General features: G+C 40.4%; 1 protein-coding gene and 1 pseudogene across 1 annotated transcript in view; one reads left to right on the top strand and one right to left on the bottom strand.

Annotated features, from left to right (window-relative positions):
• Positions 1–491: 491 nt before the first annotated feature.
• Positions 492–27,022, top strand: part of CHST9 (carbohydrate sulfotransferase 9) — a 291,401-nt gene continuing 264,870 nt past the window's right edge. The window contains exon 1 of the mRNA XM_006068136.4: positions 492–694. The gene's annotated coding sequence lies outside the window, so the exon portion shown is untranslated. The remainder of the gene's footprint in view (positions 695–27,022) is intronic.
• LOC102389918 lies at positions 22,992–26,063 on the bottom strand (annotated as a pseudogene).

Below are 27,022 nucleotides of genomic sequence, written 5' to 3'. Positions count from 1 at the left end.
GACTAAAGGACAGATAGGTAGATAGAGATATATAAATGATAGGTGGATACACAGATGATGGATCTATCTGTCAGGCAAAAGAAATACTAAGACTTTGGACTCAACGCTTGCCATAAGCTACTAACCTATAGCTTTATTCTTCAGGTGTTTCTAGAACACTTCGGAAAGAACCTGAATCAGTGCAGAGGTGAAGAGAAGGTGATTTAGGCAACAAACGCCGGAGACCATCACTCCCTGGACCAAGAATGGGTGGCACCGGAGCCTGCGGCTGGGAGAGAGGGCACGCGGCCAGCAGAGGTGAGGCCACAAAGTGAGCCGCAGGGAGAGCGACGAAGGCGGAGACCGGGAGGCCGGCGAGCTGGCAGGCCTGGCAGGCGGCGCGCAAGTCTGGGGGATGAGGGGCTCCGGGTGCCGGGCGGACGCGGGGGGCGGAGCCGCGGGGCGGGGCGGGGAGGGGGCGGCCGGGAGCCCAGGCGGCGCCGCAGCCCCAGCCCTGCTGACGGACGCGCGCGAGCGGAGGGCTCCGCGCATCCCCGGCTCCCGCTCAGCGCTGCTAACTACCCACCCGGCGGCTCCGCGGCGGGGCGGAGTCCGCGAGAGTTTGCCCCGGAGATCGGGGAACTTTCCGGCCGAAGCTCCGCTTCCACGAAAGCACTACCTGCCGGCGCCCTCCGCTGCTCGTGCCGCTTGCGAGGTACCTGCGGGGGATCGGAGCGTAGGGGAGCAGGGGTCCGGGATTGGGAGGGGGGAACCGAGATTGCAGGGCGCCGCTAGTTTTCTGCGGAGAGAGGTCTGGGTGTGCGGAAAGTGCATCTCCCCTTTCCAAGTGCTTCACCTCTGCGGGAGGCATCTTTTCTTTCTACCTCTAATCCCAACCCCCGCCCCATTTGAACCCACTCCCGCTCACTTTATTGACTGTGCTGAGGGGAGTGGGGATCCGGGAGATGAAGGGTGTGCGAAGACTTGAAGAGGGCCGGAGGAGGAGGAAGGATGCCTGAAAACTTGGGAGCTACCTGTGCTGGATTCCTGGGCTCCGCGGGGCACCCTGCTACCCGGGGTTCGCGTGGAGCCCCCGCTCGGGGCCGAGACTGGAAAGAAGACACCAGAAGGAGCGGTCTCGAGTGTGTGCTGCTGGTTTATCCGGTCCTCCGGCGTGTTTGGCACCAAGAAGAGCATCTCTGCTGGGGTACCCCCATTTTGCATCTGTCCCAAACTCCGAGACCACGCAGAGACTCCTGCTGAGGCTGTGGGCCATGTGGGAGCCCAGATTTCATCGGGCCGGGCAGGGCCGGGCCGGGCCGGGCCGAGGGGTTGGGGGCGCCCTGGGGAGGGGGATCGAAGTGGGCTGGGGGAAGTAGAAGCTGCGCGGTGGCTTTGTGGCCCCAGCTGTCACTTTCACACGCCCCCCCCCCCCACCCCGCTCTCTTTTCTGCCCCGTCCCCACATCCCGCCCATCCGCGTGTTTCTGTTAGGAGGCTCGAGGTTGTCGTTTTTGATACCTGTCAGGAGTTATTTCCAACTAAGTTCACAGGAGCCATGCTGGAGCGGCCGCGGGTCTTCCTACTCTTCCTGGAGGTCCACCCCCAACTCCCTCCCACCCGCAAACCGGTCCTGAACCGTTCCCAGGGTCTTCAAAGGGTTACGAAGGAAATCCTACAGAGCCTGCGCTGGTGTGACTTTCCCCCCATTCTGTTCTCACGACCAAATCCAAACACGGTGGGGCTTTCATCAGTTCAGTTCGGTTCAGTCGCTCAGTCGTGTCCGACTCTTTGCGACCCCATGAATCGCAGCACGCCAGGCCTCCCTGTCCATCACCAACTCCCGGAGTTCACTCAAATTCACGTCCATCGAGTCAGTGATGCCATCCAGCCATCTCATCCTCTTTCGTCCCCTTCTCCTCCTGCCCCCAATCCCTCCCAGCATCAGAGTCTTTTCCAATGAGTCCACTCTTCGCATGAGGTGGCCAAAGTACTGGAGTTTCAGGTTTAGCATCATTCCTTCCGAAGAAATCCCAGGGCTGATCTTCAGAATGGACTGGTTGGATCTCCTTGCAGTCCAAGGGACTCTGGGGCTTTGATAGGACTCTCCTTTAGCAGTTTTTCTAGTAACTAAGACTATCATTTAGCAGTACTTATTTTTTAAGTTTAACTGCAAACGTTGCGTTAATCCCTCTGTATACAATTTTATCTGTGTTTGTCACAATTACATTGAGTATAAAGGACAGGATGTAGGCTTCTTTTAGGCTAACATATGTATATATATATATATGTGTGTGTGTGTGTGTGTGTGTGTGTGTGTGTATCTATATATATATATACACTAAAATACAGTGTGAGTGGATATTTATCTGTCTTCCTAGTAGAGTGGCCTGGCACCTGCAGGTTCCAGTACATAATTATAATACCACATGCCTGGCTTCCAAATTGAGGATAAGGAGATTGTTACTGTTTTTCATGGGCAAGGGTATCTTGGACTCCCAGATTTTATGATTGCTCAGAGGGTTGTTGGTTGTTTTTTTGTTTTTTTTTTTAAGGGGCTTCAAATCAGCGTGAATCAGATATACAGAACAAAATTATAGTTCTACCCCACGCATCCAAAAAGAATACAATACATGAGCGCTGGTAGTTGACTCAACTGTTGAGGAAAAATTTAAGTCCTCTCATCACACAGAAACATTTTGATCAAATATCTTGCGTAAGAAATAACATGCATTGAATGACTTGAGAAAACGAGGAGGATTTTCCTCTGGCCTCATATAGGTTTCATGTCTTTTATTATAGTAGCATCCTTCAGAAAATGAGCCTTGCAGAGAGTTGTTGATATGTATTGACTACAACACCATATTTTTTAATACAGAGGCTTGGTGACAGTCCAAAAACATAAATGTTTTAAATCATTATCAACCATCTGTTCTCTCCCACTCACTTAAAGCCCAGTGGTTTATTTTCACAGGTATCAAAACATACATCCTCATTTCATACATTTCCATGAATATCCCTAAAGCTACTATGGTATCTGATCTTGACCCAAGTTCAGCAACTGTTGTGTTTGGCCGATTACCCTGTAAGCTCCTCTCATTTTATTTTCAATGAAAGAAGAAATCAAAAAAGTTGGAAAGCCTTTGGCCAAGGCTGGTGTATATGCCAGTGAAATCTCATTGCTCTTCCCTCCCGGCCCCCACCTTTTTGTTACCAGCAAGAGGCTGAGAATTAGTACAGCTGCAGGCCTCTCCTGATGACATTCTTTCCCTTTCTTCCTGGTCACAAGGGTAGCATAGGGGCTCTCAAGCAGGGCATTAAACAGTCCCATGACTCCTGAAAATTAGTGTGGTTTCCAGAAGGATATAACATCTTCCCAGGAAGAATTGTCAAAACGGGAGACTCATGTAATATTCCAAACCCCAAATTAAGTAGACTTAGGATGTACATGTTATTTCCTGCACAAATATTGGGTATGCATAATGTAGAGTATTGTCTACATTGAGTAAATATGTCTACATAGTTTTCTTTAGATTTGTGTTAGGAGATCTGGATGAGTTTGTATATAAACAGCATATAGAGTCACACTCTTAGTTTTGTTCATGTCCTCATTAAAGTAAGATTTGAGGTTTTGAGTCCTTCTACCCCCAATCCTGAAGTCCTCTCCCATTTGAGGGATGTTTGCTTTAGCTGGAACCGCAATATTAGGATATTTTTATTACTTAAAATCAAAGTTGCATAATAATAAAAATATTGTTCCTTCAGTGTGTTCAAAACGTTGGGAATTTCTTTTTACTCAAATCTGGGTGTAATGTCCCAAAGCACTTTCATATTTTTAAGAAAAAAGATACTGGCAGTCTTGCTCACATTTTTCAAATAATTGATGTCTACTTGGAAGAGTATCAGGAACCAGAGGAGGGTGATTTCCACCCTCTTACCTGCTACACTGCCCTGTACTGCCCTAGCCTTGAAAGCACAAGACTCTCCTTACTTGTTCCCAGGATAGCCTTGAAAAGAATGAACCCAAACTATAGATAATTTGGAAAGTAAAGTTGCTTTTAAAAAATATGGTCTAATTTAGACCTTTGGAAAAACATAAGGTTGTGTTACATCTTATTTTTCTTTGTACTAAAAATGAATTATGGAGGGGGAACAGCTTCATCACGTACAGTAAGCACTCTAAATTATTCATGTTAATGAGAGGAATAGAGGCAAAGATAATCCAAAATCATCGTTATTTAAAAAGTCATTTGTCTTTGGAATGTATTGTATGTTTGACTTAAAAAAAGATATTCATTGTTACTGTGGGCAAGTTGCCTTTCTAATTACTTTGTTTGGTTTAGGTTAATTTTTAAATGAGCTTACATATCTCAAACGCAAAAACTGATTTATGGGGTGGGGGGTACATGGGCAACTTGCCCAGAAACAAGCTGGGTGACAGAAATAAGCAAACCTGCTATGAAAACTTTGCAGTAAATTGTATATCACTCTCAGACAGGTAACCAAGGCTTGATTCCATACCTACTTAATTAATTTGTGTTAAGGATTAGATGTGTTCCTAGAAAAAGCCCTTCAATCAAAATTTGAGAAATTCATCCCCACTTTGTATGTAACAGAGGTGATTATGGTGTTTTCAGAAGATAATAGGTGCTTCAGAAAACCAACTAGAAATATTCTAATTTTTAAATCTCACCAAGCTGAATTTTTTTAAGCCTGGAATTTTCCTAAAGCATGCACATGTGTATATGTTAAGGTAATACTCTGATGCCTTATTTTTATGCATATGTTTCAAAAGCAAAGATAGCAAGTTGTCATCAGAATAAGGAATTTGGTCCATTTGCTCTCTGCACCTAGGCTCCAAATCGAAATTTTATCAAAAAGAAGCTCTTGAATATCTATTGTTATGGAGGACCTGGTAGATAAAAGTAGTTGAAGTTCAGCAAGACCGCCAATTTAACAGATTTCTATTGTGTTTTTCAAAAGCTCCAGGGCAAAATTGGTTGTAGATGAAATAGTTACTTGGACAAGAAGTTGATTCACACCATAGCACTTGCTCTTAAACACCTCCTCTGTGGTCAGTGTTCAGTTGTATATAGATTTTGTTGAATTGTTATCTCTGTGGACTATTACAATTTAAAAAGCCCTCTATGAAGAAGGTTAAAGCTGCCAGAATATATGATTGGCTAGGCAGACAGATAAGATCGTTTTTATTTCAAGAATTCAAAGCAAAACATAAAACTGTGACTTTTATAGCAGTAAGCAGGATGGAACTGGAAAAGTAGCTGTCCCCTTCAGATTGGTGATTCTGTTCTCCTAATAAATGTGCTGGCTCTATCAAGTGTAGGGGCGCTTCTTTTTTAAGAGGGCATTTTTGTTTTTCATAAGACATGACATTTTTTAGAAAACTTGACTGAGTACTTGAAAAAATACATTGTGGTTGGAAAGATAATTCACACCCACAGGATTTATTTTATATACATTTATTAAAGGAATCAGTTTCTTCTGAGCAGTGCCTAAATCTTGGAATCAAAATTATGCATTTTGTGATAGAGCTGGAAAGGACCTTAAGAGCCATTTATTCCAGTGCCCTTATGTTACAGTTAAGGAGATGGGGGCCCACAGCGATCCTGGAGAGCTGCTGAAGGTCACCCCGGTGGTTAGTGGCAGAGCAGATACTGGAAACTGGACTCACTCCTCGTCCAGCTCCCTTGACTTAAGAGTAGTAGCTGGATGGGGGAGTTAACTCTTTCTGGCCATCAGGGTGTCGGCTGTACACGAGAGGAAGTGAAGTGGTACAGAGGGATGCACAGGAGCCTTGTAGGTTTTCCATCATTGACTGTCATTCACTCTGGACCAAACTGTAGTCCTCAACCCTCTTAGACTCTTGTCCTCTTTTTTAAAAAAAAAATATATATATATATATTGATTTATTTTTGGCTGTGCTGGGTCTTCGTTGCTTCATGGGTTTTTCCCTAGTTGCAGGAAGTGGGGGCAACTCTAGTTGTAGTGTGCAGGCTTCTCATTGCGGTGGCCTCTCTTGTGGAGTGCGGGCTGTAAGGCGAGAGGGCTTCCATAGTTGCGACACGTGCGATCAGTCCTCATGGCTCCTGGGCTCTAAAGTACTGGCTTAGTAGTTGTGGTGCACAGGCTTAGTTCCTCCAAGGCTGTGGGATCTTCCCAGACCAGGGATTGAACCTGTGTCTCCTGCACTGGCAGGTAGATTATTCAGTGAACCACAAGGGAACCCCTGTCTTCCTCTTAATAACAGATATTTTGGGTCATCCCCTTGGTGTCTTGAAATGTAATTTATCAATAATATGATCACTGAATATATCTGTCATGAATAGGAGCAATAAAATAAAAATAATTTGTTGTACAATGTGCATTTCACTGTGCTAGTGTTTAAGGGTGACTTCACTGGAGCACAGTAAAGAGGTCAGAAGCTTGCTTGTATGTTTATATAATTAAATCATTTGGATTTAAGACAAATAAAAACATCAGAAGACCTTCCATACAGGGAGTACAGGAAATGAAAGGAGAATAGACTAAAAGTAGCATTAGGATGATTATAAGCCAGACATTTGTATATGATAACAGAGAGAAGAAAATTATGGTAATTGTTGTAGGAAAAATATGCCAAGTTACGTTATAGACAGTCAGAATGGAGAAAACATGGAAGTGTGATATTTTGCAAATGAGAAACTAAATATTGTTAATACTGTTCCACCAAAATCCCCACACTGCTTTATGCGACATTTCCCCCTTGTTACTAATGTGAACTCTATGTCAAGGGACTCTGCAGACTACCTACCGTATCATCAATAAAAACAAATACAATATTTCCACAATGGAAATTATTGACAGTGCTGATGCTGCCCTTTTCAGTTTATTTTCTATTAATATTGTAGTTGATTAATTCTAGATTTAGGAGAAAGATTATACAAAATGATTGAATTATTACTCAGCAGCCTTGCTGTAAGCCACCGGGGTTTTGGTGGAAATTCCTTTAAAATGCTTAGTTATGATTATGTACCAGATTCTGCAAGTTGATATTCATTACAAATTTAGTTCAGGGGAACACTGTTTGTCACTAAGTCTGTCTGACTCTTTGCAACACCATGGACTGTAGCTTGTCAGGCTCCTCTCTGTCCATGAAATTTCCCAGGCAGGAATACTGGAGTGGATTACCATTTCCTTCTTCATGGGCTCTTCCTGACCCAGGGATCGAACCTGGGTCTCCTGCTTGGCAGATGGATTCTTTATCACTGAGCCACCTGGGAAGCAACACTGCATGTTGTTTGAGATGTGCTGTGTGCTTGGTCACTCAGTCGTGTCCGGCTTTTTGTGACCCCGTGGACTGTAGCCCACCAGGATCCTCTGTCCATGGGGATTCTCCAGGCAAGAATACTGGAGTGGGTTGCCATGCCCTCCTTCAGGGGATCTTCTCAACCCAGGGATCGAATCCAGGTCTCCTGCATTGCAGATGGTAGTTTTACCATCTGAGTCACCAGGGAAGCCCAAGAATACTGGAGTGGGTAGCCTATCCCTTCTCCACGGGAACTTCCTGACCCAGGAATTGAACCAGGGTCTCCTGCAGTGCTGGTGGATTCTTTACCAGCTGAACGACCAGGGAAGCCTGTTGTTTGAGATATTTAGGGGAAATTCTTCATCAAAAAGTCCCTAAGAATGAACAGAACGCCCCTTGCTTAATGATGTGACAAACCTCAAATCCTTCCCAAAATATTCTCTAGGGGCAGTCTGGCCCTGATGAGAGTCACAGGGCTAGATAAACAAGATTGTCAGGTTTAAAAAAAATTATTCATTTTTTATTAAAATATAGTTGAAGTTTAAAAATAAAATAAAATTTATAAAATATATATATATATAGTTGATTTACAATGTTGTGTTAGTAATTCCTACAAGGGAAAAGAATCTGAAAAACAGTAGATATAGATAAATAAGATTTTTATGATGACATGGGTTATTTTTCATACCCTCACCCAATCCTTACTTCTTTTAAGTGGGACCATCCCATTGTTTACTGGTCTCTGCCTTTAGTGGACCAGGATTACAAATTTCACTGCCCATCAAACTCAAGTTCATGTTCTGATCTTTTTCTCTCTCTCACCTTTATAAAGTGTGAATGCTAGTTGCTCCATCATGTCCAACTCTTTGCGACCCCATGGACTATAGCCGACCAGGCTCCTCTGTCCATGGGATACTGGAGTGGGTGGCCATTCCCTTCTCCAGGAGATCTTCACAACCCACAGGTCAAATTTGGGTCTCCTGCATTAGAGGCCGATTCTTTACCATCTGAGCCACCAGGGAGCCCCCCACCCAGATTTACTACTTCTTTATTTCTCTTAGGAATTTATCTTTTATTGGTGACTGTGAATGTCAACAAACTAATAAGCTGGATATTTTACTTCTCCCACGCCTTAACCTTGTGTAAAGGCATATCTCCAGAAAGCATTGAAGGCTTTTGTATAGAGAGACAATATATACATGCACACACATATATGTATCTGCACGCATATGTATAGATGTACATGTTATATATGTCTATGTACATGTATACGTACAAAATTTCAGGCACCGAAAAATAGGAAAAGGAGGCATTATTTGATATTATATTTTTAATGCCCTTGAAACATGCTTATGCAAGCAAAGAACTGCACTGGTCCAATTTTGGAAGTTGCATCATAAAACATTGTGCTGTGAACTACGTCCATAGCAGAGGCCAAAATTTGTTACCAATGCAAATAAACTGTTGTATTAGAATTATTTGGTATTACTTTGGTTAAGTATGTCCTGTGCTGGCATATGAGAGTTGGAGGTGGGGTTCATATGTACTGAGTGCTCAGTCATATATGGCTCTTTGTGACCCCATGGACTGTAGCCCACCAGGCTCCTCTGTGCATGGGATTTTCCTGAGGAGCTTCTCAACCCAGGGGTCGAGCCCATGTCTCCTGCATTGGCAAGCGGATTCTTTGCCCCTGAGCTAGAGAAGCAGAGGTGTAGACAATTCTGTTGTCTGTCTTAGGTGTGTTTTGCCTGTGTGCTGCTGCCACACTGGAAAACACACCGCCATCTCCTCTTGTGTAATATATAGTGTTGCAGAGAGACTAGAGACTTCTGAAGATTGCCCACATACACAACTTATGAGAGAGTATGGGATCCCAGAAGCAAGGAGGAAATTGAGAGTGGAACTCAAATTTTCTTACTTCTTGTGGTTTGTTTACTAGACCATAATGTAAGACCTGCTTTTGGAAACTGAGTTATTAGAAAATGTCATTTCAGTGTTAGCTACTGCAAGCATCTTGAATTTGCCAAATTGTAAGGAAGATTTGTTTTTACTTAAATTCCATGGTGAGTTCCTCTAAGATGTCTTTTGTAACATTGTATGTCTTACTCTTTTTATTTAATCTTTTTAAAGAAAGAAAGTTTTTAATGCAAGCTCTTTAACAGGTAAGATTGAAATCACAGTATGTGTATGTGTGTGTGAATAACTTGTTGTTTTGACACAATCACAAGATTCTTTACATAGAAGGGCATGTTTTACCCAGTCAAGAGCAGCAGCTTTTGCTACAAAAGGGATGAGGGGATTGTACAAAACACAATTTGATCTATGATTATTCTGCTGTATAGTGTTCATTCTTACTGGAAGCTTCTTGGTCAATTGAATAGTTCAACATTCAAACTGACCTCTAACTCATTTTGATCCACTTTTGTTACAATTTCTAATAAGAACCTACTGGTGCAGTGGGATTGAGGGAAGATGAAATTGAGGGGGTTGGAGTGTGGCAGTGATAAGGAAAATAAGGAGCTTCTTTCATTTCAGCAACACAAAGATCTTTATAGACAGCGCAGTTTTATTGGGATATCTGCCTATTCTTGGTGTGCTTTTTACTCTTGCACAGAACAGAGGCAAAGATTGTCAAAGTAAAGCCCTTCCTCCTCTTTGTACCTGTAATAGTGCCACACAAGAGAAAACCTTCTTTGTCAGAATAAACAGAACACATTCCAATCATAGTGTCTCCTTTTACCTTAGGACCTCAATACTCCCCTAAACGGAAATCTAAAATACTAAAGAATATAGTTATTAAAAGAAACACACCCAGTTAGTGTAGTCATGTAGTAAAAGAAATGTTCAGGATACATGTGAAAATGGGAAAGACAACTTTGCCGATTCAAATGAAGAACGTTACGCTTACTACTGCCTTAGTTTCAGGAGTTCAAACCTCACTTAACTTGTCTTTTTTGTAACCAATGGGATTAAAGCTGTGACTCAGTTATAGGTTACTTTCAGATCAGATTGGTCGCTCAGTCATGTCCGACTCTTTGCGACCCCATGAATCGCAGCATGCCAGGCCTCCCTGTCCATCACCAACTCCCAGAGTTCACTGAGACTCGCGTCCATCGAGTCAATGATGCCATCCAGCCATCTCATCCTCTGTCATCCCCTTCTCCTCCTGCCCCCAATCCCTCCCAGCATCAGAGTCTTTTCCAATGAGTCAACTCTTTGCATGAGGTGGCCAAAGTACTGGAGTTTCAACTTCAGCATCATTCCTTCCAAAGAAATCCCAGGGCTGATCTCCTTCAGAATGGACTGGTTGGATCTCTTTGCAGTCCAAGGGACTCTCAAGAGTCTTCTCCAACACCACAGTTCAAAAGCATCAATTCTTCGGCGCTCAGCCTACTTCACAGTCCAACTCTCACATCCATACATGACCACAGGAAAAACCATAGCCTTGACTAGATGGGCATTTGTTGGCAAAGTAATGTCTCTGCTTTTGAATATGCTATCTAGGTTGGTCATAACTTTCCTTCCAAGGAGTAAGCGTCTTTTAATTTCATGGCTGCAGTCACCATCTGCAGTGATCTTGGAGCCCAGAAAAATAAAGTCTGACACTGTTTCCACTGTTTCCCCATCTATTTCCCATGAAGTGGTGGGACCGGATGCCATGATCTTCGTTTTCTGAATGTTGAGCTTTAAGCCAACTTTTTCACTCTCCGCTTTCACTTTCATCAAGAGGCTTTTGAGTTCCTCTTCACTTTCTGCCATAAGAGTGGTGTCATCTGCATATCTGAGGTTATTGAGATTTCTCCCGGCTATCTTGATTCCAGCTTGTGTTTCTTCCAGTCCAGCGTTTCTCATGATGTACTCTGCATATAAGTTAAATAAACAGGGTGACAATATACAGCCTTGACGAACTCCTTTTCCTATTTGGAACCAGTCTGTTGTTCCATGTCCAGTTCTAACTGTTGCTTCCTGACCTGCATACAAATTTCTCAAGAGGCAGGTCAGGTGGTCTGGTATTCCCCTCTCTTTCAGAATTTTCCACAGTTTATTGTGATCCACACAGTCAAAGGCTTTGGCATAGTCAATAAAGCAGAAATAGATGTTTTTCTGGAACTCTCTTGCTTTTTCTATGATCCAGCGAATGTTGGCAATTTGATCTCTGGTTCCTCTGCCTTTTCTAAAACCAGCTTGAACGTCAGGAAGTTCACGGTTCACATATTGCTGAAGCCTGGCTTGGAGAATTTTGAGCATTACTTTACTAGCGTGTGAGATGAGTGCAATTGTGTGGTAGTTTGAGTATTCTTTGGCATTGCCTTTCTTTGGGATTGGAATGAAAACTGACCTTTTCCAGTCCTATGGCCACTGCTGAGTTTTCCAAATTTGCTGGCATATTGAGTGCAGCACTTTCACAGCATCATCTTTCAGGATTTGAAATAGCTCAACTGGAATTCCATCACCTCCACTAGCTTTGTTCATAGTGATGCTTTCTAAGGCCCACTTGACTTCACATTCCAGGATGTCTGGCTCTAGGTCAGTGATCACACCATTGTGATTATCTGGGTCGTGAGATCTTTTTTGTACAGTTCTTCTGTGTATTCTTGCCATCTCTTCTTAATATCTTCTGCTTCTGTTAGGTCCATACCATTTCTGTCCTTTATCGAGCTCATCTTTGCATGAAATGTTCCTTTGATATCTCTGATTTTCTTGAAGAGATCCCTGGTCTTTCCCATTCTGTTGTTTTCCTCTACTTCTTTGCATTGATTGCTGAAGAAGGCTTTCTTATCTCTTCTTGCTATTCTTTGGAACTCTGCATTCAGATGTTTATATCTTTCCTTTTCTCCTTTGCTTTTTGCTTCTCTTCTTTTCACAGCTATTTGTAAAGAGCAATATTGCATAGGAACCTGGAATGTCAGGTCCATGAATCAAGGCAAATTGGAAGTGATCAAACAAGAGATGGCAAGAGTGAATGTCGACATTCTAGGAATCAGCGAACTGAAATGGACTGGAATGGGTGAAGTTAACTCAGATGACCATTATATCTACTACTCTGGGCAGGAATCCGTCAGAAGAAATGGAGTGGCCATCATGGTCAGCAAAAGAGTCCGAAATGCAGTACTTGGATGCAATCTCAAAAACGACAGAATGATCTCTGTTCGTTTCCAAGGCAAACCATTTAATATCACAGTAATCCAAGTCTATGCCCCAACCAGTAATGCTGAAGATGCTGAAGTTGAACAGTTCTATGAAGACCTACAATACCTTTTAGAACTAACACCCAAAAAAGATGTCCTTTTCACTATAGGGGACTGGAATGCAAAAGTAGGAAGTCAAGAAACACCTGGAGTAACAGGCAAATTTGGCTTTGGAATATGGAATGAAGCAGGGCAAAGACTAATATAGTTTTGCCAAGAAAATGCACTGGTCATAACAAACACCCTCTTCCAACAACACAAGAGAAGATTCTATACATGGACATCACCAGATGGTCAACACCGAAATCAGATGATTATATTCTTTGCAGCCAAAGATGGAGAAGCTCTATACAGTCAGCAAAAACAAGACCAGAGCTGACTGTGGCTCAGATCATGAACTCCTTATTGCCAAATTCAGAGTTAAATTTAAGAAAGTAGGGAAAACCACTAGACCATTCAGGTATGACCTACATCAAATCCCTTATGATTATACAGTGGAAGTGAGAAATAGATTTAAGGGCCTAGATCTGATAGATAGAGTGCCTGATGAACTATGGAATGAGGTTTGTGACATTGTACAAGAGACAGGGATCAAGACCATTCCCATAGAAAAGAAATGCAAAAAAGCAAAATGGCTGTCTGGGGAGGCCTTACAAATAGGTTACTTTAAGCAGATACAAAGATTTAGATAAAATGATGACATTGATCACATACTTAGACAAGTGATTTCAAAATTAAAATGTGAGCACAAATTTTTAGAAATATATCTCTAAATAATTTTGATTTTCCCACAGCACTCTTGGAGAGTAGATTAGTATAAGGGTAGTTTTCTCTCTCTCCCCTGCCCCAAATCAGTTTTCTCAATGCAGGAGTAAGTGTGATGTTCTTCATTTGAATTGGCAAAGTTGTCTTTCCCATTTTCATATGTATCCTGAACATTTCTTTTACTACATGACTACACTAACTGGGTGTATTTCTTTTAATAACTAGATTCTTTAGTGTTTTAGATTTCAAATATGTTTAGATGTTAGTGACATTATTGGACTAAAAGCAGTAACTACCAATGTTATTCTAGTGTTAAATATTAGAAGTATTTTACCTTCTAATATTTCTACTTTACTTTCAATTAGGAATTTTTCCCATCAGAGAATGAGATTCTGTTACTGTGATGGGCTTGGCATCCAGTTGAATGCACTGTTATGGTCTTGTTATTTGTGATTGGAGCCCAAGTTATACATAGTATTAAATATTTTAAATATTAATTCTGCACTTACATTATCACTTTTGTGACTTCAGTATAGCTAGCTAGCTTTCACTTGCTAATCGTATATATGTATATTTCTATATGTGTGTGTATATATATATATATGTGCATATATGTATATATATATATGTCATTTGCTAAAAAGTCTAGCAAATCATATTTCCAGATTTTGCAGATCGGGAAGTTATGACAGCATTTAGAATAGAGATAGATTAACAAATGGCTGAACTCTCGAGTAGCAGAGGTTGTTCATCTAGTACCTTAGAACTTTGATTCACCTTTAGTTTCCCCAACATGTAAATATCACATGCTGTCCAATCAGATTCCTTGAAATTACTGGCATATATTTTATTCAGAGCACTCTACAAAACTTGATTATGGCTCTGAAAGTCCCTCTAAATTCTCCACGTATAGATCCAGCTCTGTACTTTGTATTTCTTCCTGTCCATCTTAAACATCAAATGAAACATTTCAGAATCATCCTTGTGGTCTCTGCCCATCTCTCCTCAACCTCCAGGATTCCCCAGCTCCCAGTCTGGATTCTATCTTTGACGTTCCCTTTCCATCCACTCCATATCAAAGCTCTCACCCAGTCATTGATTATTCCCTTCAAAGGATGTTGCATACCTTCCTCGGTCCCTCACCCAAGTCTCAGCTTTCCCCATCCATTGTGTGGAGAGCTACAGGGCTTTTATAACTGGTCCCCTGGCATCCATATTGCTCCCCTTCCAGATCCATCCTCCAGTAACATGAGAGGAGATTTTCAAGATGCAAATATAACTGTCACTCACTCAGCTACACATGCCACCTAAATGGATTGCTATTGCTTTAAGATAAAGACCAAAATTGTGTTCCTCCAGTTTCATGTCAGTATCTCTACTCCTTCCTTCTACTTCAGCTACTTGTCTATCTTCCAGTTGCTCTGAGTCTCTCTGCTCTCTCCCATTCTCACCCAGGTACCCAAACATTGGCTAGTTCACTCTTGGTTGACTCAGATGTCAACCCAAATGGCCCTTCCTCAGGTGATCCTTGCTCATGTCCTAGACTGAGCCAAATCCCCTTATAATATACACAGATGTATATTTGTTTTTGTATTTGTTTGCATACATGTATCCATATTTATATATACATATAGTATCCATTTTTATATATCCATATATAAATATGGATTTATTTATCTATATATATGCTTATAAATATATATTTATAAATATGGATATATATTTATGTATACAGGTGGCTCAGTTGTAAAGAATCCACCTGCCAATGCAGGAGATGTGGGTTCAATCCCTGGGTCAAGACGATCCCCTGGAGAAGGAAATGGCAACCCACTTCATATTCTTGCCTGGAAAATTCCAGAAACAGAGGAGCCTGGAGGGCTCCCATCCATGGAGTCACAAAGAGTTGGATCCAACTGAGCAACTGAGTTCACATGCACATCCCTCATCTCAGCTAGTTGCAAATTCACATTTATTTATGAAACTGTTTAATTCATCCCTAAGGGAGGGACCTGTCTAGTTCTCTGGGTCCTTATATTCCTGGAAAATATGGCAGTGCTCACTCAGTGGAAGTACAGTAAGTCTTTGTTGAGTAAATGTTAGCTGGGCATCCTGTCTTTAACCCCCAGTGTGCACATGCATACACATATACGACACACAAGCACACACCTCACACCCACCCACACATTCTAAGATAAATACATAAATAAATAACTTCAAGGCTACAAGGCCCCCTATTGTACTTGCTTTGTGACCTCTTCAAATATCACACTCTTCTTCAGTTTCTCTTTCCTCTCAGTGATTCATTCAGAGGTAACTTCACTAGTGCTACATTTGCTTATAAAATGAGGTTGGTCTATTGAATTTTTTACCAAAAAAAAAAAAAAAACAAAAAAAGGCCAGGCATTTCTTTACATTATTTCCCTTGATAAATTCAGGAATTGTAAAAGGCTTTACTACATGAGGGATTTATGCTGTGCTGTTTGTGCATGTTTTGGCATTAGTTAGTGATCTAAGATTATACCACATTGGAGAAAAGAAAAAGAAAATCCTTTGGAGTTTTCCTATCTATATGATTTCCATGTGGAAATAAACAAAATGAAGGAGAACAAAGATTAAAATAAAATATAGATGAATTTGAAAGAGCAACATAAAAATCTATGTTGTTAAAGTCTGAATTTTTATGAATTGCACAGAAGCTTCGAACTGTGTCAAAACTAGTTAAGGAAGACACCTATCATACTGCCTGGCACCTACTGTGTTCTGGGTACTATTCTAATTGTTTGTGCCTCAATTCAAATCACTGCATTTTAATTTTAATTGAATTAGTCTTATTTTTATGTAAAGCCTACTTGATTGAACTACTTTAGAGGAGTATCTGTTAAGCCTGGGATATTTTGTCCCCAAAAAACAAGGAATTGCTCAAAAGCAGGTAGACACACATAAGGACATAAGAGCAAGGTTTTAGGGGTACCCACTGGCCGAACTTGTGTATCATTTGAAGATAAAAAGTATTAATGTATGTTATGGATTAGAGCACATTGAATAAGAATCCATGAGCCCATAGAGTGTGAAGATTCAGTAAATAGAAGGAAAAGCTGTTTTACTGAAGAATATAAGCAAATGATTACAATAGAGGCTAGAATTATAAAGCCACTTTCTGCAACTACTGTTACAAGAATAATCAAAGGATAATCCACCCCTGGGTGAATGGTTGATGGGGACAGGATGGTCACACTAACTCTACATGTCAGCCCTCAGATTGCTTATTAAATACAAGGAGGGAAAAGTCCTTTTATAGGATGATAACAAGCAGACACCTGCTTATCCAAGGGACCACACTTGATGTCACCAAGAGTGGACAAACGGATGTCATTTATCTCTTGATACAGTATACACATAAAACACGACAGTCCCCTCTGAATTTATTTTGCCAGAAGTGATTCTCCTGAATCTAACCTTATGGAAACAATCAGACAAATCCAGACTGGTAGATATTCTTCAACACAGCTGACCTGGACACTTCAAAAAGGTCAGCGTCACTAAAAGTAATCTGGGAAAACTGTTGAGTATTAAAAGAGACTAGAAGAAAGGGCAGGCTTTCCAGGTGGTTCAGTGGTAAAGAACCTGTCTGCCAATGCAGGAGATGCAAGAGACGTGGGTTCGGTCACTAGGTCAGGAAGATCCCCTGGAGGAGGGAATGGTAACCCATTCCAGTATTGCCTAGGAAATCCCACGAACAGGGGAGCCAGGCAGCTACAGTCCATGGGGTTGCAAAGAGCTGGACAAGCCTGAGCATGCACACGCATTTCTGAAGAAATGGCAACTAATTGCAAGATATCCTTCATGATTAGATTCTGAATGAGAATAAAATAACTGTAGAGAATATATTAGGCCAATTGGAAGGAATCTAGATTTGGGTTGTAGATCATATGTAGTATTACATTCATGTTAAATACTGTAATCCTATTGGGATCATGTAGGAGAATGTGTTTTGGGAGAGAAGATATACTTCTTCTTTCAGCGATGAAATTTCATGGTCTGTGCCATTTTCTTTCATGTGATTTGGTAAAAACTTTTTTTTTTAAATATGGGAAAGAGAAAAAAGAAGATGTGGGCAAATATTAAAAATTATTTAATCAAATTAAAGATTCTGTGCTATTACTGCTAATTTTCCATAGATGGTTTTCAAAATAAAAATTGGGTAAACTATTCTGTGATTTTAAACCAACTCTCCAACAGATGCAGTTGTTCTCACATTGTGTTGAAGTGAGTTAGCATGGGTGAAAGCAGTTTCATTGATCAGTTAGTCAAGTGTCCTCTTCAAAGTACCTAAATATCTTCATTCAGCATTCCATAATTATCCATAATTTATATTTACACACTTAAGAAAAAGCTATCCTTAAAAAATATGTAGTGGCAATATAGGAGATGATATGGAACAGGATATGATCAGTAACTATTAGATAAAGTACTATTTTTCCCATTTTTCTGTTAGATATGAGAAGTTTTCAACAAGTGAAATTTTAAGGAGTAATTGGGCAACTTGGTAATTTATGTTTTTTCTTCTTCCACGTTTTTGCTTAACATTTCATGCTTGCCTGTAAAACGGAGTGTAAGATTACTGGTGACTTTCAATGAAAGATCCACCATGTAGCAGAATGCAGTGTGCAGTGTAGAATAGATCTGGCCAAGGCCCCAGTAGGATTTAGGATCCAGTGTGATTCTCAGCTGTACATCATCTAGAAGGCAGACTAGCGCTGTTAGTGTTTGTGTATTATAAACAGGTACTTAAAGCCCAATTTTTTGCTTGCATGCCCAGTCGTGTCTGACTCTTTGTGACCCCATGGGCTGTACCCAGCCAGGCTCCTTTATCCATGAGATTTTCCCAGCAGGAATACTGGAGTGGATTACCATTTTCTCCTCCAGGGGATCTTCCCATCCAGGGATAGAACCCAGGTCTTCTGCATCTCCTGCATTGGCAGGCAAATTATTTACCACTGAGTCACCTGGGAATATCAGAGCCCAATATCATAGATTTACAAGTATCAGAAAACAAAGCTCTCTGTTTAGTCAAAACTGAGAGTCAGTTCTGTATGAAGCACAAAGTAAGAGGTTAAATTATTTAAGAGTTATAGAATTTGTAATAATATCTTTTCAGAAAAGTTTCAACTTGAAGGTAAATATTCAAGATATTCCTCCTATCATTTAAGTATATGATGTGGTATTTCAAATCCGCTTCCTGTAAGAATACTTTTCTGATAACATTTAGGACTGCTTTGATATGTATCTTGCACTTATTCAGAATAAGTGGAATAGTGCGTCTTGATATATGATGGAAAAAGAACTTCTACATCTTCTTGTATCTTAAGATAAACCAAGGGTAAAACTATCAATAGAGCTCTTTTCCCTTATATTTCATTTGTGTCTGTGTGATCTCAGTTTTCAGTTGTGTCCAACTCTTTCTGACCCCATGGACTGTACCCTGCCAGGCTCCTCTGTCCATGGAAATTTCCCAGGCAAGAATGTTGGAGTGGGTTGCCATTCCCTTCTCCAGGGGATGGACCCAGGGATTGAACCTGCATTGGCAGGTGAATTCTTTCCCACTGAGCCACCGAAGTTACCATCTGATATGCTAGTCATAAATTATTAGAAATTCTAACAAACAGAAGAGATTTGAGTTTTTGAAAAATCTTAAAGAATCAGTTTCTTGATACTTCCAGTTTATAGTGGCTAGAGGCTAAATTTCACTATGATATGAAATTAAACTTCAGCTTCTATTAAGACAGAGAATCAGGTAAAACTTGGGATTGTTTTTAATAAGGGAAAAATAGTAAATTATTTGGGAGAGAGAGTTGATTCTTAAAAGTCTGGACTATGTTCAAATAAAGGTAATAATAGCTTTAGTTATTATACCATTGAGCTCCCTATTCACTCCCCCCAACTGCCCCCCGCCCTCCACTCCAAGCTACTCATATACATTTTAGTAGTAAGACAGTGAATACACATGCTGCCGTAAGAGGGACACATTTTTAAGACTTGAGGGCTGAGTGTAACTGAATTTTGTGATCTCATTAAACTATTAATATATGTTGTTTCATGTTTTAAGAAAAGTTCTAAGACCATGAACAATGTAAGTTAAAAGTTGTTTGAATTTACAGCAATAGGAGAAGCAAACTTCCATGAGAATTTGGCTTTAAAAGCAAACAGCTATGTGAACAATTTGTTAGGTAATTATTAGCTGGAAGCTATTTGTACTCTGAGTTTATTGAATATACACATATGATAATAAGAATTTGCACAAATAGAACCTTTTGATAATAAATCCATGTGAGAAATCGTGCCTTAGGGGAGTAATTCTAGATATTATAAGTATATTGAATTCCCTGCACATGGAATGCAGAACTCTTGCCCAAGTGTGTAACTATTTGTCATTCATGATGCTTAATAGGTCATTTTACCTAAAGTCTCAGAAAGGATCAGTGTAACAAACAATGGAAAATGGTGTTGTTCTATTTGTATATATTCCAAACATTGCAATCACAGAGGAAATAGCAAAGTAGAGCTCTATAACCTGTCACCAGTGGTGTGCTAAACTACACTCAAAATCACAGTTATCAGAAATAAATAAATACCTACTCATTACCTGAGAAGTCTTCTTGGCCTTTTGTATTGGAATCCCTGATTGTTTGCTTTGTGGTATCTATTGAGCTGCTTAGAAAAGTACTTAAGCAGTAAAATAAAATATAGAAGAGATGAACATTCTTTTTATGAACCTTGTACATTTATAACACTTAGTGGAACTGTATACCCCTCCATCAGTTTTACTGTATGTTCACAAAATAAAAATACAATGAAGGATCCTTCCAGTTCCCTTCCCTCATTTAAGACTTTTTGTTGCATTTTTATTCTTATGCAATTATTTCATATTTTCATACTTAAATTGAATGAATCAGTGCTCAGAATCAGTCTTTTCATGGCTGTTTCATTTTCTGAGTTATTTTGATTTATCTTGTGGATTGCTGGATTTCATTATCAAGGAGTTTATTCTAGGGGACTCATGTATACTATACTTCCTGAATTTTTGTTTGCCTGATTCTCATTCCTCACCCCCTTTGCCCTTGCCCACTTCTGATATCTGTAGTCCACAATCATTTTCTGGTTTGCTTTTCATGTTTCAAGAGGGCTGGCGATGTGGAATGGCAAGAGCTGGTGGAGTGGGCAGACTGCAGTTCCATTGTGTATTGTCTAAAATACCCTCTCGCACCATACTTGTTCCAGTTGACTATATTTCTGGGAATCTATTTCTGGGATTCCAGAAATAGATATCTGGAAACATTATTCCAGATAATAAAATATCTTGCTATTTTATTCTTTTGACCAATTTTTCTATTTTTTCACCAATACCACACTGTCTTGATTACTGCTTCTTTATATTAAGTCTTGAAGTTGGGTAATGTCACAGTTGTCCAGCTTTCTTTTTCTCCTTCATTATTATGTTTATTATTCTGGATCTTTTACCTCTTCATATAAACTTTAGAATCAGTTTGTTGATATCCACAATAAAATAACTTGCTGGGCTTTTCATTGGGATTGCATTAATCTATAGACAAGTTGGGAAGAACTGACATCTTAGGAATGTTGAGTCTTCCTATCTATGAACATGGAATATCTCCATATATTTAGTTCTTTGTTTTCTTTCATCAGAATTTTGCATTTTTCTCCATATGTATCTTGGATATCTTTTGTTAGATTTGTGCCTAAGCATTTAATTGAGGAGTGCTCACTAACTCAGCGGACATGAATTTGAGCAAATTCCAGGAGATAGTGAAGGACAGGGAAACCTGGCAGGCTACAATCCGTGGGGCTGCAAGGAGTCAGGCGAGACTTAGCAACTGAACAACTATAGAAAATATAAATTTCAGGCTTCCCAGGTGGTGCTAGTGGTAAAGAATCCGTCTGCCAAAGCAGAAGACGTAAGAGATCCGAGTTTTATCCCTAGATCAGGAAGATCCCCTGGAGGAGGAAACAGTACCCACTCCAGATTCTTGCCAGGACAATCCTATGGACAAAAGAGCCTGGCAGGCTATAGTCCATGGGGTCACAAGGAGTCAGACACGATTGTCTGAGTGAATATAAATTGTATTCTGGTTTTTAATTTCAAATTCTACTTTTTCATTGTTGATATATAGTCAAGCAGTTGACTTTTACAAATAATCTTATATCCAATGACCTTGCTATAATCACTTCTTAGTTCCACAAGTTTTTTGGCAGTTCTTTCAGATTTTCTACATACACAATTATGTCATCTATAAGCAATAATGATTTCATTTCTTCCTTCCTAATTTGTATACCATTTATGTCCTTTTCTTATTTTTCTGCATTAATCAGAACTTTCAGTATGATGTTGAAATGCAGTGGTGAGAGGAGACATCCTTGCCTTGTTCCTGATCTTACTGAGAAAGCAGGTTTCTCACTCATGTTAGCCAGAGGTCTTTTGTATCTTTCTTCATCAAGTTGAGGAAGTTCTTTATTCTTGGTTTACTGATAGTTTTTATCATGAATGAGTGTTGGAGCTTGTCAGATGCTTTTTCTGCTTCTGTAGATATGCTCGTGTGATGTTTCTTTTTTCATCTGTTTATGTGATGGGTTACATTAATTGAGTTTTGAATGTTGAATCAGCCTTGCATGCATGGGATAAATCCACTTGTCATGAAATATATTGATAATTCTTTTTATACATTGTTGGATTTGATTTGCTGATATTTTATTGAATATTTTTACATCTACATTTATGAGAGATATTGGTCTATAATTTTTTTTTATACTGGCTTTGTTTGGTATTAGTGTAGTACTAGCCTCAGTGACTGAGTTAGAGATTGTTCCCTCTGCTTCTATCTTTTGAAAGAAAATGTAGAGAATTGGTATAATTTCTTCCTTTAATGTGTGATAGAATTCACCAGTGAACCCATTTGAACCTGATACTTTCTGTTTTGTAAGGTTACTAATTATTGACACAGTGTCTTTGGTGGATGTATACCTAATCTATTCACATTGTCACGTCTTGTGTGAATTTTGGCAGATTGTATTTTTCAAGGAATTGGCCCATTTCACCTAAATTATCAAATTTGTAGACATATAGTTGTTCCTAACATTCCTTTATTATCCTTGGAATTTCCATGGGATAGGTACTGATGTCCTCTCTTTCATTTCTAATAATAGCAATATGTATCCTCTTCCTTTTAACTAGTCTTAATTAGTCTGGCTAGAGATTACCTGATTTTATTGGTCTTTTCAAAGAAACAGCTGTGGTTTTGGTGATACTCTGCTGATTTTTTGTTTTCAATTTCATGATTTCCATTCTTATTTTTTTTATTATTTCTGTTCTTCTTCTTACTTTGGAAATTACTTGGTATTTTTCTAGTTTCCTAAGGCAGGAGTTTAAACAATTGATTTTTTTTTTTTTACTATGTTTATCCTCACTTTAGTAGAAACTGAGCCTCTGAGAAGAATCTTCCCCAAGGTTACACAGCAGTCCAGTGGGGACTCAAACCCAGGTCCTCCAGCTCTGTATCTGTACTGTCCACTAGAATTTTCTGTGAGGATAGAACGTTCTAATCTGTGCTGTCCAATACAGCAGCCACTAGCCACATGTGGCTGCTGAGCACTTGAAATGTGACTGGTCCAAATTGAAAAATGCTGAAAGTGTAAAACACACACCTGATTCTGATGACTTAGTATAAGAAAAATAGAATGTAAAATATCTTATTAATTTTTATATTTAATACACATTAAAATGATAACATTTGAGAAATACTGGGTTCAAAGATATAATTAAGGTTAATCTCCTCTGCTTCTTTCTCTCCCCACATTTTTTTTTTTTTTTGGCCATACCTCATGGCATGTGGGATCTTAGCTCCCCAACCAGGGATAGAATCCATGCCCTTGGCAGTGACAGCGGAGTCCTAACCACTGGACCACCAGGAATTCCCTCCACTTTTTAAAAACTGTGGCTGCTAAAAAAAGCTCAGTCACATATGTCTCACACTGTGTTTCTGTTGGACAGTGGAAACACTGGAGCTTCTACAATAGAACACCCAAGGCAAGGAACTGAGTATTGTCTAAAAATGCATTTTTGCAACCCACTGCCCATCAGCCAGAAGCCCTCTTTTACAGAAGAATGGTCAGAGAACATACCCACCAGAAAGAGACTTCAGTGCCCTCATCTGGGCTCGATGATCCCTGAGGCCCAGGGTGGGGTGTGACCTTCCCTGGTCTCTCAAGAGTCAGCAGCCATCACCGTGCCCAAGGCTCCTCAGCCTGATTCGGTGGCTCGTTTCACTATTCAAGAGTACCTAATGAGAACTGATAATCAGTGCTTCCATTTCGCCAAATGGAGCCCTGGGCTAACAAAAGTTAGAGTCTAAGACCCCAGATCTTGAAGAGGTAGGAGCCTCTTGGGATGGTTAGCAGGTGGAGCCAATCTCAAACCGCGGCTGGACACCTCTGTCACCCGACTGGGGTGCAGGAGCCTTCCTGAGCACCCGGGGGCCCTGTTACCTGGAGGGTTGGCTCTTGTTGTAGATAAGGAAGTCCGAGAGTTCGTGCCACACGTTGCTGTCCTCGTACAAGTAGGTCATGGACGACTGCAGCGAGGGCTGCAGGATTGGCCGGTGGCACTCGAAGAGCCACAGCACCAGCCCCCACACCAGCCCTGTGAACCATGGAAACGGGTCCAACCTGTGTTCAGGGATGAAGCCCTTCTCCACGCCCAGGCGGCACAGGGCAAATAGGACGCGGGATAGCAGGTACATGCTGATCTGGCTGTTGACGTTACTGTTGTTTCCAAACACCAGCAAGCCCCTGATGAAGGCAGGCACGAATGAGTGTGCCTGATAGGTCTCGCCCTGGACATGGGACTGCAGGGCGCAGAGTCCCTTGTAGAGGAACACAAACCTGGCCAGGTTCCAGGAGTGGGTGTACGTGGCCTGCAGGGATGGCACGCAGCTTCTCCCGGAGGCTGCCACTCCGGATATGTATTAAATGCTATAAATTCCCCTCATCTTATAAATTTTGGTGTTATGTTTTCACTTTTAATTCAAAATATTTTTAAATTACTCGAGATTTCTTGGTCAATGCATATTTTATTTAGAAGTATGATATTTAATCTCCAAGTATTTCAGGACTTTTCCATGTATCTTTCTGTTATCAATTTCTGATTTAATTCTATTCTGATCTGAGAACAGATATTTTATTTTATGATTTCTAGTCTTTTAAACTTTTTAATGCCTGTTTTATGGCCTGGAATGTGGTCTATCTTGGTGAATGTTCTGTGTGAGTTTGAGAAGACTGTATTTTTGTCACTGTTAGGTAAAATAGTGTAGAAATCTATTATATCCAGTTGACTGATGGTATTATAGAGTTCAACTGAGTGAGTGAGTGAGTGAAAGTTGCTCAGTCGTGTCCAACTCTTTGCAACCCCATGGACTATACGGTCCATGGAATTGTCCCGGCCGGAATACTGGAGTGGATAGCCTTTTCTTTCTCCAGGGGATCTTCTCAACCCAGGCGTTGAACCCAGGTCTCTGGCATGGCAGGCAGATTCTTTACCAGCTGAGACACAAGGGAAGCCCAGGGTTCAACTGTGTCTTTACTAATTTCCTGCCTGCTTTTTTAATAGAGGAGTATTAAGGTCTCCAACTATAAAATGGATTCATCTGTTTTTCCTTGTAATTCCATCAGACATACGCATTAAGAATTATGTCTTCTTAGATAACTGACGCCTTTATTATTATGTAAGATTTCTGTGTATCTCTGATAACTTTCCTTGTTGTGAAGTTAGGAACAACCTAACCGAATCCTCTGCTTAAGATTCCACAAGGCTGCAGTCAGGCAGTTGGCTCTGCCACGTTTTTCCTCTGAAGCCTGAGGTGTTCTTTCAGGCCCATTGAGTTTATGGACAGAATTCTGTTCATTACAGCAATTGGTCTGAGGGCCTCAGCTCCTAGAGACCATCCCTCTCCAAAGGAAATTCACAGCTAGCTTTTTGCTTCTTCAGGGCGAGTAGGGGAGTATCTATCTCTTAACTTTACGGAAGTTCTTAACCCTCTTTTAAGGAGGTCACCTGATCAAGTCAGGCCCACATAGGATGCTTTTGTTTTTGTTATCTTTTTCTTTGTGTACAACAGATGATTTGATATACCTGTTGTGAGATGGTTACCACAATCACATTAATTCACATATCCGTGATCTCATATAATTTGTGTGTGTGTGATGAGACTACTAAGACATGCTGTCTTTGTAAATTTCAAGTAAACAATACAATATTATTAATTATAGTCGCCATGCTCTATTCATCTTACAAGTGTGACCAGCAACTCTTCATTTCCCCAGCTCCCTAGCCTTTGGTAGCCACCATTCTATTCTCATTCTCATCTTCTCTCTCTCTCTCTAGATTCCACATATAAGTGAGATCATCCAGTATTTGACTTTCTCTGTCTGGCTTATTTCACTTAGCATGATATCCTCCAAGTTCATCTACATTATAGAAAATGGCAGGATTTCCTTCTTTCTCTTGGCTGAAGTAATCTCTTGTTTAATTAACTCAAACACAATTGATTAAGGACATTAATTCTGCAATGTCTGTTACCTTTTTCATATGCTATTAATTAAAATCAAATTGCCGGTCTTATTCACACTCAAGAGAAGGGGATTATGCAGAACCAGACCCATCTTAGAAATTGATCTGCCCAGAAATCATGACCTGCATATTTAATTTCCTATCTAGTACCTTGACTTGGTTTTATCATAAATACTAAAATTCAACATGATCGACTCTGAGCTCTTGCTCTTCTTTCAAGATTTCCCCTATCACAAGTGTCACCTCAAAAGTTAATTTGAAGTTTTTCCATTTCTTTCTATCTCGACTGCTGTTATCCCAGTCCAAGTCATCATTATCCGTATTTGTAGACTGCAACAGCCCCCTTCCTGGCTGATTAATTTTTCAGTTCATTAGTCATATAGCAGCAAACGTGATCTTAAGACATAGATCTAATCTTTTCTCTCCTCTGATTATAAATAGTCTATCATTATCTGTTGCTTTTTAGAGTTGCCCTTATGAACTGGGTGACCTTACCTATCTTTCCAAGCTCATTTTAGACTGCTTTCCTTTTATTCATCAAGCTCGCCATACTGTCTTCTTTTAGTTCCTAGGATATGCTAAGTCCTTTTCTGTTTCAGAGTATTTTCACATGTGATTCACTCTATGGAGAATTCTCTCCATTTACCACCACATCTTTGCACACGACTATGTCCTTCTTGTTGTTGGAAAAGGGTGTTTGCTGTGACCAGTGCTACGACCTGCTACATTCTGTACTCCAAAGCCAAATTTGCCTGTTACTGCAGATATTTCCTGACTTTCTACTTTTGCATTCTAGTCCCCTATAATGAAAAGGACATCCTTTTTGGGTGTTAGTTCTAGAAGGTCTCATAGGTCTTCATAGAACTGTTCAGCTTCAGCTTCTTCAGCATTACTGATCGGGGCATGGACTTTGATTACCGTGATATTGAATGCTTTGCCTTGGAAACGAACAGAGATCATTCTGTCATTTTTGAGATTGCATCCAAGTACTGCATTTAGGACTCTTTTGTTGACTCTGATGGCTACTCCATTTCTTCTGAGGGATTCTTGCCCAGAGTAGTAGATATGATGGTCATCTGAATTAAATTCACCCATTCTAGTCCATTTTAGTTAGCTGATTCCTAAAATGTTGACATTCACTCTTGCC

This window comes from Bubalus bubalis, chromosome 22, assembly GCF_019923935.1.
Source record: "Bubalus bubalis isolate 160015118507 breed Murrah chromosome 22, NDDB_SH_1, whole genome shotgun sequence".
NCBI lineage: Eukaryota > Metazoa > Chordata > Mammalia > Artiodactyla > Bovidae > Bubalus > Bubalus bubalis.
Note: the sequence above shows the minus strand (reverse complement) of the source record. Positions and strands in the feature narration are given on the sequence as shown.